This window comes from Gobio gobio, assembly GCF_949357685.1.
Source record: "Gobio gobio genome assembly, chromosome: 3".
Classification (NCBI taxonomy): Eukaryota; Metazoa; Chordata; class Actinopteri; order Cypriniformes; family Gobionidae; genus Gobio; species Gobio gobio.
The window spans coordinates 55,591,368-55,605,301 of record NC_137099.1 but is presented as its reverse complement, the minus strand read 5'-3'; the positions used below and the strand labels follow the sequence as shown (position 1 = coordinate 55,605,301).

The 13,934-nt window shown below is 40.7% G+C and overlaps 1 protein-coding gene across 6 annotated transcripts in view; it reads right to left on the bottom strand.

Moving 5' to 3' along the window:
- Positions 1-13,934, bottom strand: part of inpp4b (inositol polyphosphate-4-phosphatase type II B) — a 308,267-nt gene that overhangs the window by 77,077 nt on the left and 217,256 nt on the right. The gene's annotated exons all lie outside the window — the stretch shown is intronic.

Here is a 13,934-nt window from a genome sequence, read left to right as displayed (position 1 = left end):
ATACTCAAAATTCTCTGTGTTGTTGTTATTGTTTGTTCAAGAGCAAAAGAGAACTCGATGTGAGCAGGAGACTGATGCGAGTCTGTCTGTGCGTCGAGTGTGTGTGTGTGTGTGTGTCATTAGCTGACATGAGACACAGCCACACAGACAGGACACTGACACACACACACACACACACACACACACACACACACACACACACACACACACACACACACACACACACACACACACACACACACACACACACACACACACACACACACACACACACACACACACACACACACACACACACACACACACACACACACACACAGACATTGACATACAGCGTGTTCTCCAGTGTCTTGTCGCGCTTGGAAGCATTTACATGAATAAGAGCGTGATGATCATGTAACGCTAGGCAAAAATGGATATAAAAACGGACGCCGCGTTATTTGCGTTAAATATTTTTAATGCGTTAAGCTGAAAAAATGTATCGCCCGCGTTAACGCGTTAATTTGCCCAGCTCTAATTTAATGTATTGTTTATTATTTATGCAGTTAAAAAAGGTGTTTGATAACTATTACATATGTCTAACATGGAAGGCCATGGGTAAATATAACATTTATTATAATTGGTTTATGTAAAGATTGTTATAAGTTCACTTAAATTAAAAGTTTAAAGCCTAATAAATGTTGAAATTGGTAGCTTTCAGTTATACTGTAATGTCATTAATGTTTTATAGAGACATCAGTATCAGTGATACTGGCCTTCATTCATAAAAAGATGCCATTACAACACATATTTAAAATATGCTGTCTTTAAATTGTCTCTACATTAATTTGGAGAGTAACTGAAATTTATACATATATATTAAAAACTCACGATTAATCGCGATTAATTACAGATTTTTTAAAATTAATTTGTAAAAAAATGTAATCGATTCCCAGCACTAATATATAATATTGTATTATTATTAAAATAAATATTATAATATTATATTAAAATATAAATTTATATTTTTATAAATATAAATATATATATATATATATATATATATATATATATATATATATATATATATATATATATATATATATATATATATATATATATATATATATATATATATATATATATATATATATATATATTTAGTAGTACATCTCAAGTTTAAAAGTGTTAAAAATAGCAGTATTTATATCTTTTTTTATTGTTTTATTGTATTTCTTATTTAATGGTCTTATGTAAGTAAAACAAAATTTATTTTTTAGTTTTTGTTAGGTAAGTGTAAATTAAAAACATTACATTTGAAGTATTGGAACTGACATTGATGAGCGGCTCTGCGTGTAAAAGCTGAAATGCAAAAGACGTGAGCGAAACGGTCATACATGTCCAAAAGTAGCGCATTGGAATAGAGAAACTTGCTGTGTTTGTGCCAGATATACTGCTATTTTTAACAATCATATAATCTGATAATTCAATTTCCTACAAGATATGGTCTGTTTTTTGCAGCTTTAGCATAGATAGCTTTTTCTTTGCTTGTATTGTGGCCAACAATTTTTTTAATAAATGGAACTATTTCAATTACCAGTAGCTTATAGCTTGGGCTGCTACAGTGTTAAAACTTCCTCAACAAAGCCCCGGTGTCATTAAATTAAAGATACTGTCTACTCTAAAGTCTATTATCAACTACAGTTGTTCAAAAGGCTGCGCTATTAGCCTAAAATAATCTACAGCATCAAACACACACAGCATGGGGGGAAATTTCGCCACAGAACAGCAGGAAATATTTCAAAAGAAACGCCACTATTAGCCACATCCTCCATACACACACACATGAAGATCAGTAAATGTGCAGTCTGGATATTCATAAATGATCAATGGAGATAAAAAACTATACTAATGAGAGAAAAAGGAAACGCCAAGCCCCTCAAGTGCAATCAGGGCCCACGTCTCTGGTGTGTCTCTCATTAAATGTACAAATATAAAGGCAGAGAGAGACATTTACGCCTCAGGACTAGAGTTTACACCAGGACAGGCCTTACAAACTGTGTTTAGGGTTTATAATATATGGAGAAAGCTATTCGTTAGCATTCCTATTCACTCCTAAGCAGGAACAACACTAAAATATGATATAAGGACATTTTTGCTAAGATTCTCATTAAGTAATAATTCTCTGAACGTCCAAAACATCATTCTTTAAATGTTTTCAACACGTTTTCTTGGTTATACGAACCTCAAGGGAACATTTCATTTTTTTCATTTTGCAAACAGTTTGAAAAAAGTAGTAACTTTAGACGAATGTCCAACTAAAACGTTTAAAAATAAACGTTTCATGAATAATGTATAAAGAACGTTTTTGTGCTAATGTTCTGAGAGCATTATTAAAGACCAGATGACTTTCTAGAACCGTTACGTTTGTTCAGAACTTTGAGAGAACCTTTCCAGAACGTTCCCTGTTAGCTGTGATGTAGTCAAAGTACACACACTCAAATCCAGCACAAAAGCACCCGATCCCGCCATCTGGAAGAAGACGATTATCTTTGTGCAGAAAGCAAATCGACTGCTAAACGACAGAACATTCTAGTCGTCCTGACACGCTCAAATTAAAGGCAAATAAAAAGCTTGTGGATGTTAAAGAGAAATAAATGCTTGGGCTCGGAGGCGGCCTCAGGGAACCGGAGAAATGGATATTGATTGGCTCTCACATAGCGGGCCAATCAAAGCCATCGTAGCTGCATATTACATCGGGCCGATTGTCCACCCCTGACCTGATGGATCAGTCCGATCGCTCCCCGGCCGCCTTTTCTGCTTCGCTCTTTAGGCAGAAGAAAAGACAGATGGCTCTTTCATTACGCTCTCAGCGTCCTTTTTTCCCCAGCACCTTTTTCCTGCGATACATTAATAATGGACAAGAATCGCGTCTGTCCTATTATTTGTCCTCTAATCAAAGAAAAAGCGAAAAGGTTGCTTTCCAGGAAGGCCTGGGCGGATGTGTGAATGAATATGGGTTTGCTCGTGAGGTCATCTCTCATTGTCCATTAAACTACAAAAAGTGATTGTTGCGATCGCTCATGCACGACTTCTGCTGCACTACTTCGTCATTGTTGCACTACACCGCCTTTATGCGTTAAGAGATTAAAAACAAACCAGAAAGGAAGTTTAAGAGATTGCTCAGAATATTTGCAATATTTATTTATCCTCATGTCGTTAAAAAACGTTTTTTTCAGTGGAACACAAAAGGAGACACTTTGAAGAATGCATGCGTTGCTCTTTTCCATGCGACCAGCCTTAAAGGGTTAGTTCACCCAAAAATTCTGTCATTTATTACTCACCTCACGTCGTTCCAAACCTGTAAGACCTTCGTTCAGCTTTGTAACACAAATGAAGATATCTTTGATGAAATTCGAGAGCTCTCTGACCCCTCCATTGACAGCAACATCATTGCAACTTCCAAGGCCCAGAAAGGTAGTAAAGACCTTGGTAAAATAGTCCATGTCACTCCAGAGGTTCAACCTTAATGTTACGAAGTGATGAGGATACTTTTTGTGTGCAAAAAACAAACAAAAATAACGACTTTATTCAACAACTTCTTCACTTCCATGTCAGTCTTCTACGCCGTCGCGCTTCCGGGTTCTACGTCAGAACGAGGTCGTCTAGCTCCTGCGTCAACATCATACGCATGTGCCGTGCACAGGTGTCATGTAAACAGCATTGGCCAATAATGAGCCGGTGTTACAATGATGTTGCTGCCTATGTATGGTTCAGAAACCGCTCGGATTTCATCAAGTACATCTTCATTTGTGTTCCGAAGATGAACGAAGGTCTGACGGGTTTGGAACGACATGAGGGTGAGGAATTAAAGTCCCTGTAAAGGCAATTCTGAGATTTGTTTCTAAACACATTGTAAATGTTAGACATGTATTGCTGAAACACGTTACAAAGACTGTGAACTGTGTAGCAATGAATTGTGGAGTTAGACCGTTAAACAGTTTTTCATCGCTGCTGTGTTCAGGGTTTTTTGGGCGGGGCTAAAACGGTGGCTCGATGACGCACTGGAGCAACTGAGCCTGTTCCTCCCCTAACACGATCATAACTAGAGCACATTCGCATCAGATCGCCCGCTCGATCGCGAGTTACTGTCAGTACCGTTAGTTACTACAGCCTACAACTTACAAAACAGCTTACAAAACAAAAACGATGATATCAAGAAGAGGTGGATTCATTTTGTGAACAAAATGCATCTGCAGTGACTTTACACCGGATAGTTTTACAAACTTTCATCGGAGACCACTGGGATTCACTGATAATCCACTGCAGAATGGGGCCGAACCGACTATCTCTTGCCCTGGCCTTCATCCTCCCATCCTGCCGACATCTGGTGCGTCGTGATCATAGATGTTCGTGATCAGTACGTGAATGTTGTCTTGTGTGCTAACGGCAGCTTTCCCGCGAGTGGGCGTGGTTTCAGTGCCGACAGTGACCACACCCCCAGCGTTTAAGAGCAGAGAATGCTGCTTATTTTTTCAAGATTTTGATAAGCTATTTTATTTACTTGGCGGATTCAAATTTGGCTGGGTGGTTAATAACGCATTTGTCTGTGGTGTGACAAACTCCGAATAAACATTTAATTTTGACTTTACAGGGACTTTAATGACAGAATCCTCATTTTTGGGTAAACTAACTCTTTAAGGCTAAAAGTTCCAGCCACCATTCGTTGTAGTTGCATGGAAAAGAGCAACCAAATGCAAATGCATGAACCAACCCTTTAAAAGTACCATACAAGTAGCCTTTTACGACTTTTACGAGTCTTTGAAATTAGCTTTTTGTGATCAACCGACTCAATTTAAATCAATATTCACTAAAACTCTATCTGCCATAGTTCTGACATACCGAACTGTGAACATTTAATTCTTTTGAGTCAGATCTTTCCAATGAATCAAATGAGTCAGGGGATAAAACCAGTCTGAATGATTCAATCACAAATTGGACTGATCTGGTTCAGGATTATAGCTATAATATGCTATACTTTTAAACTTTTACAGTGCTTTTGCACCCTTCTTCAGACTGGAAGGTCTTAGTGCGTGTTAACACTTGCCATGTTTGGTTGGATTAAAGCGAACCCCGGTGTAATTGCTCTGCTACTGCGGTTCATTTGAATAAGTGTGAACGCTGCCACCTGAACCCTGGTGCACACCAAACAAGCGGAAAAGATGAGTCTCGGTCCGCTTCCAAACAAACTCTGGTGAAATATGAACGCAACACGGACCAAAGACATGTAAACTAACCAAAAACGGCACATGATGTCACAAGATGCGACACTAAAAAGGACTCAAGCTCAAGCATACCCGTTTTATCTCGGCAGACTCATGATGTTGCCAATCACAGGCATCAGAACCATTTTATAAGACATTTTATAAGCTCTTCACAAGTTCTCAGCTGGTCAAAATACCATCATATGTAGTGAGCACTTTTAGCCCAGAACACAGCATTGTTTTGGTTCAAGTTCTGTTGCGATATATACGTAATAAAAGCCGACCAATCAGGTTGTGAATGTATCCCTATGCCTTTGAGTTCAGTGTCTTTAGGTTTGGTGTTAATGCGGCACGTTAAAAACTGTCCGACCAATGAGATCAGCGCTGGAGCTGATGAAGTTACAGGAAAACACCACTTGGTGGCGCTCAAGCACAAAACGGTCTTGCCGAGCACACATTGATACGACAAAGAGGCAGTAAGTAGACAAAGAAGAAGATGAACTGCTAATGCTGCTTGCCAGTTAGCAAAAAGTGTGAATGGTTTTGGCAAGCACGTAAATACCGTCTCTCTTCTTCTTCTTCTGTGTGACAAGCGAGTGTCAGAAGTGTAAAGTGGCGCAGCTCCACCTTGTGTACCGGGAGCGCCATCTACTGAATTTGAACGTTCACTCGGCACATCGTCAGTGAAAATCGCTTGGGTGTGAACACAAAGACGTGCCGAAAAATGCTGCCGATAATCATCCCGGTGTGCACAGGCCTTTAGTCTTCATTCAATTTAATTGCATGTAAAAGTAAAATCTTTAAAACACCTTTTACACTCCAAAGAAAGTCACACAGTTTTGGAACAACATAGAGAGAGTCAATTCTGATTATTTTAATTGCAGGGTGAACTTTCCCTTTAACAAGCATCTTTAACTTAATATGCAAATTTAAAACACCACGCTATTCTAGAATTCTAAAAAAGGAAGAACTCACTCAGCAAGCGAGGAAGTAAAAAAAAAAAAAAAGGAAAATCTGAGCATGAAGTAAAACATTAGCCAAGTCCGAAAGGAAACAAAATGAGGTCCGTCTCAGCCTGGATTAATGTGCAGCGCGAGCGCTCTTTCACAAATTGATTTCTCTCTGGTAGAAACGGCAAATGTCCTTGCCTCGTATCAGTGGCGCACTCGGCGGATAAATCTTCCCACCATTGGTGGCTGGAAACTTTCTTCATACTACTATTCCTCTGTCAGTCAGGCTCAGTAACATGAAAAACCCAGGCACTGTAAAGAAAATAATTGGACTTTGCTTGGTTTTTAATGAGCCTATCCTCAGAGGGTTTGAGAGAAGTACAACTCAAGTAATAAAAAATGGACACATTCACATGATCAGCCTCATGTCGAAAAAATCCCTCCCTAAGACTCGAAGACTGCCTCCACAGAAGCCATGATCATTCACAAAGTACAAAAAGGCAAAGAACCGAATAAGAGAAATGTGCATTGTGGAGCTCTTTATTTATGGACATCACAAGGGGGCTGAAATGACATGCTTTTCCTTCTTCTTTAGAGGGCTGAGAATAAAAAACAACCATATGTGAAATGTTTGGTGTGACGGCAAGGACAGACAAACTGCTCAATGACTGCCAGACACGAGCTTTCTAATTCAGCATCTCTGTGAGGACAAACTGAACAGAACATGAAGGAGGAGGAGTGGGAGATGGATGACAGACAGAGATAGAGATAGAGAGAGAGAGAGAGAGAGAGAGAGAGAGAGAGAGAGAGAGAGAGATGGCCATAATTAATTTGAGAGTGACAAACATGTCAGGAGACACTCCAAAGCTGTGCCAATGTGATCCAATTGGGAAAATATCAGACTCTGAAGTTACTAAAGTCATTGAAGACTCCAGAGAGAGAAACAACAAATATTACTGTATATTCCAAGTGACACAGAGCACCTACAATTTGAAACGTATGCTAACGTAACTGAAGCTAACACTGAGCATTGATTACTCTTTACAGTACAATAACTGCACATCCAGATTTGAAAAAGTGGTTTTCGCCTGATTTTGATATATTTCAAGCAAGGCCACTGTTGAGAAGACTAAATAAAGGTTGATCTATTACAGCAACCACATAGCAAGCAGCTGCATAACACACACACACACACACACACACACACACACACACACACACACACACACACACACACACACACACACACACACACACACACACACACACACACACACACACACACACACACACACACACACACACACACACACACACACACACACACACACACACACAATCAAAGAACGCTTTCACAATCACCCAGTACACCCAAGAAACCACCTAGCAACACCTTAGCAACCACATAGACCACCTCAGGCACCACTCAGAACACCTTAGAATCCACATACAACATGTTTACAGCCACTTAGAAAACCATAGCAGCTGCTCAGAAACACACACATAAAAACACCCAGAACATTTTTGCAACCACCTACCAACACTCTAGCAACCACTTAGATTGCCCCTGCAACCATTCAGAACACCTTATAATCAACATACCTAGCAACATTCTAACGGGCCTAGCAATCACCCTAGCAACCACCTCTACCACCCCAGCAACCACTTAGAACACTTCAACACATGGCATCCACATGGTAACATGTTAACAACCAAATAGAACACCATAGCAACTGCATAGCAACACTCCAACATGCGCACGCAAAAATAAAACACCAAGAACACTTTTTCAACCACTTAGCAACACCCTAGCAACCACTTAGATTTCCCCTGCAACCATTCAGAACACCTTAGAACGACATACCTAGCAACATTCTAACGGGCACTTAGTACACCCTAGCAACCACCTTTACCACCCCAGCAACCACTTAGAACACTTCAACACATGGCATCCACATGGTAACATGTTAACAACCAATTAGAACACCCTAGCAACTGCATAGCAACACTCCAACACACACACACATACACACACACACACACACACACACACACACACACAAATAAAATACCCAGAACACCTTTTCAACCACTTAGCAACACCCTAGCAACCACCTAGATTGCCCCTAAAACCATTCAGAACACCTTAGAATCGACATACCTAGCAACATTCTAACAGACACTTAGTACACCCTAGCAACCACCTTTACCACCCCAGCAACCACTTAGAACACTTCAACACATGGCATCCACATGGTAACATGTTAACAACCAATTAGAACACACTAACAACTGCATAGCAACACTCCAACACACAAAGACACACAAATAAAACACCCAGAACACTTTTTCAACCACTTAGCAAAACCCTAGCAACCACCTAGATTGCCCCTGCAACCATTCAGAACACCTTAGAATCAACATACGTAGCAAAATTCTAACGGGCCTAGAAATCACCTTAGCAACCACCTCTACCACCCCAGCAACCACTTAGAACACTTCAACACATGGCATCCACATGGTAACATGTTAACAACCAATTAGAACACCATAGCAACTGCATAGCAACACTCCAACACGCGCACACAAAAATAAAACACCCAGAACACTTTTTCAACCACTTAGCAACACCCTAGCAACCACTTAGATTTCCCCTGCAACCATTCAGAACACCTTAGAACGACATACCTAGCAACATTCTAACGGGCCTAGAAATCACCTTAGCAACCCCCTAGACCACCCCAGCAACCACTTAGAACACTTCAACACATGGCATCCACATGGTAACATGTTAACAACCAATTAGAACACCCTAGCAACTGTATAGCAACACTCCAACACTACAACACACACACACACACAAACACACACACACACACACACACACACACACACACACACACACACACACACACACACACACACACACACACACACACACACACACACACACACACACACACACACACACACACACACACACACACACACACACACACACACACACACACACACACACACACACACACACACACACACACACACACACACACACACACACACACTTGAATGCTTTTATTTGGATCTGAAAGACATTGCAAAGAAGACAAGATCCAAATACTCTGGGAAGAGTCATTGACAAAGTGACAGATCTACAATTCATGGCTACACATGACACACACACGCACGCACGCACGCACGCACGCACGCACGCACGCACGCACGCACGCACGCACGCACGCACGCACGCACGCACGCACGCACGCACGCACGCACGCACGCACGCACGCACGCACGCACGCACACACACACACACACACACACACACACACACACACACACACACACACACACACACACACACACACACAAATAAAACACCCAGAGCACTTTTTCAACCACTAAGTACACCCTAGCAACCACCTAGACCAGTGGTTCTCAAACCTGTCCTGGGGACCCCTCATCAGTGCACATTTTGCGTGTCTCCCTAATCTAACACACCTGATTGAAATCATCAGCTCATTAGTAGAGACTGCAAGACTTGAATTGTGTGTGTCTGATGAGGGAGATATACAAAATGTGCAGTGGTGAGGGGTCCCCAGGACAGGTTTGAGAACCACTGACCTAGACTGCCCCAGCAACCACTTAGAACACTTCAACACATGATAACAACCAATTAGAAGACCCTAACAACGTTTAATGTTTCCCCTGATCAACAGAACACTTATCAGTTATCACATTTAGTTTCACTCAGGGTTCACTGCTACACATGGCCTCAAATCTAGTGCTGTCAGCTCGTGTTGACACAGTGAAACTGCCCGATTTGTAAATGATGCGTGGCGGGCCACATATAATGTATGCTAATAGACAAGCTGTGGGGACCGTTTGAAATTCATCCCCGGGCCGGACTTTGGTCACCCCTGCTCTACTCGGATAGTATGCCTATGAATGTGAAATCCCGGCTTAAGTCCAGACTTCATTCAAAATCAATAAGGCAGAAAATTATAGTGCTATTGGGTTCACGGATCAGGGCAACCAGAATGTGTGAGGAATTGTGAAATTCCTCCATCATTCATCGAAATCAACTGGATTTGACCGGATTAGCTGATCAATCAACTTAAAGAGTCTTAATGAGGGAAAATATTTGAGCCTAAAGGAAAAACATCAACAATATTAACTTCAAAAAGATGCGTGCGGATTAGAGTTCTGCTTCCGAATGATGCAACCTTCGTACAATTCCCTAGAAATGCGTCTAAATGTGCTGCCGCTCATGCGCCTTATATTTCTCTCAAGCAAAATAATCAATTCACACAGTGCAAGTTACTGAGACTCACCAATTTCTCTATGTGCATCACACAGAGTCCATATGCAATACGTTTATAGCAGGGGCGATTCTAGGATTTTCAGCCCCAGTGAGGGTATGAAAAAAATGGCAACACTTTATTTTAGGGTCCAATTCCCACTATTAACTAGTTGCTTATTTGCATGCATATTACTAGGATATTGGCTGTTTATTAGCACTTATAAAGCACATATGAATACCTTATTCTGCATGATCATATTGTTACATCCCTTAAGCCTACCCTGGAATACAGACAGGGTTTTATAATCACTGAGATCCCAAATGTGTGAGGCATGTAGTGGGGTTCGGGGTAGAGTTTAGATTCTCTGCCAGAGCCCGAACTTGACCCAACCCCGACCCGGCCCTGCCACTATCCTTTTTTAAATCATTACTTTATTAGCCTAATTGGGTGGGCAGAAAGCTATGCCATAACCAGAAATAATATAAATAGCCTATTTTTTAGCAAATAAGAACTAATACTACAACTAAGAAACAAATGTGTACAAAGTTGCACAAGTCAGGATTAGTCTAAAGCCGTGTTTCCACCGCAGGAACTTTCCCCAGGAACTAGGGACTTTGTGGTGGTACTAGGTGTGTTTCGACCGCAGGAACCAGGGTCTAAATGAAGTTCCGGGTAAATATTTCCCCCTCCAAACGGCCCTGCTCACGAGGTAGTACTTTAACAAAGTTCAGGAACTTTCGGGGGTGGGACTTGGGAGCTGAACATGCTGATTGGTCGAGCTCACGCAGCATTTTATTTCAACCAGCGTTTTTAAGTCTTTTGCGAGGTTCGTTCTGCGTTCAGTAAATATCAGTCTCGCTCTTTCTGTCCGATGGCGCGATTATTTCTTTTCGCTTCGAATTGTTTCGTTTAAAAGTGGGCATTTCAAGCTTTCTATACACATATTTCTCATGTCTGTGAAGAAAGTAGCAGCTGAGTTTCGGTTTATTTATGAGATGCTGTCACAATCACCAGTGACGGTGTCCCTGATTACCACCTGAGGGCACTCCACCCCGGACTGTCACTCCATCAAGGACTACTGCTGCGTCCCAATTCGCATACTATCCGTACTAAATAGTATTCTAAAAAAGAATAAGTATATCCCAAATCAAAGTATGTTGAAAAGAGTATTCCAAAGATTCCCGGATGGTTTACTATTTCCGGTCAGAATTCAAAGTGCAGATCGATGCGCACTCTAACGGCTGATATTGCCCACAACCCATTGCGAGATGGACGAGGATTCGATTAGAACTACAAACGTGGATAAAAAGTGTTAAAAAACTACAAACATGACGGTTACGAGTCTGACGGCTAAGTAGAGAGGATAAGATATAGGGGTTTGAGTGAGCAATTATCAGTATTTAACCTGACGAAAAGATATTTATTCAATGTTAGCCACATTATATTTCACCTGCAGCAGCATTGAGAACTTTTGTAATGATACGTTTGGCCAATGTCTCTGCATTAAAGACCCACGAATGGCAGACCAACGTGCTACTATATTTCTCTCCGATACGGTAGGAAATTAAATTGAATGTGGAGGATTTGAACTGTGACGATGATTGACAGGGTAGTTTACGGTGACGGGACTCACGTAACTAAGCAACAGAGTCCGTTAAAGATGGTGAAGTAGTATGTCCCAAAGCTTGCATACTTTTCTGCTACACACTCAAAAGTATGTACTTTTTCTTCACAAAAAGAATAATTTTAGGACGTAGTATAAGTAGGCGAATTGGGACGCAGCATACATCTCCCATAATCTTTGCCCGGACTCATCAGGACTCATTGATTACATCCACCTGCTCCCCATTACCTTATTAGCTCACACTATATAAGCCTGGTCATGTCTATCATTCATTGCGAAGTCTTGTTTGTTGTAAACTGCATTTCTGAGCGTTTTCCCTGGTTTCATGTCTCTGGTTTTATGATTTCTTGCCTGTCTCTCCTGTCTTGTTTGCCTGATTGGACTGATTGCCTGTTTTTGACTACTATAGTGGATTACCCTTTCAATAAAGCTGTGTTTGGATCCTCAACCTTCTGTCACAGAGCAGTTCCGTTACAGACGCGCTCCAGTTCATGTGCAATGCAAGTGATCGCTCCGGCGAATTCATGTCACGATTATAGTCTGCTATAGTCTATTTACTTCTTATTTATTAAATCCAAGCAATTGGCTGAAGAAACATTGATTAAAATTAAGATAAAATATATAAAAAAACTAAATTCATTTTAAAGAAAGGCTTTCAACAAAACAAAAATCCTTTCTGACCACATTTTAATTTTTAAACATAACTATGAAACAAAATACATTGTTTAATGGCCACAACAAGTGTAGTAGGCTACAGTACAGATAAATGTCATGTCTGAGCTGAATTTGAGCTAACGTCATTTTAGCGGTGAGTTCATGAGTGGAGCGCTGGCATAGAGCGGATTATTGAGCTGAGCGTCACACCGGACCGCTTCGCTCATTACAGGCTTGTTCTCGTCAGAACGCCCACGTATTAAAAATGGTCGGGTTTAAATCGGGCTCAGGCTCATAATTACAGTTAATGTGTCGGGCCGGACCGGGCTCGGACACAACGTGCCGATCTAAGCTCTAGTTCGGGGCCACGCTCCCCCGAGAAAATTTCGATTTCTATGATCTACATATGTGCATTTTAAGATGTTCTGAAGGCCAAAAAATGATATAACAATTGTATTAATTTACAATATGTACACATTCATTATTAATCTTATGCCTAATCTGATGTAAACCGCTTTGTTAATATTTCTTGTTCGTTAATTACATTTATGAATCACATTACATTGGCCTATTTTCAATTCAAAATGGTGAAATTAGACAAAAGTGTATTCATTTGCCTGAATATTCTTTTCTGACTTACAGAAGCTGCTGTCAAATATGAAATGTTTAGATTAGCTACTGCTAAAATACGCGCTCAGCCTCAGCAGCGTCTGTGTGAACATAAAGCCCGCCTACTCTGATTTGATTGGTTTTCTCCATTATTTTGGCATTGACGAGCGGTGAGAGACCAAAGAGGCTCAGATGAACGCACACACTTCTGCTTCTGACGTGCGTTCTGCTCAGAGCCGCTGGGGACTGAAGAATACGCTGATTAACGCAGACTAAAAGACGGGACGAAGTAGAAGCCTACCGCCAGTTTCATATGTTATGAAGAGGAGTTAATCACATATTTTTAGGGGGTTAGTCCTAAAAAGGGCCCCTGGTTTATAGTGTTTTTATAAGCTTGACAGCCTGTGGTCTCAAAATAATGTTCTTGAAAATATCTCATTTTTGTTTCACAGAATAAAGACACGGATGACAGGGATTACATGAATTCATAATATCTCATTAAATGAAAGAACTCCTCAGTGGTCTCGTGTTGACAAATTAATCTTGTATA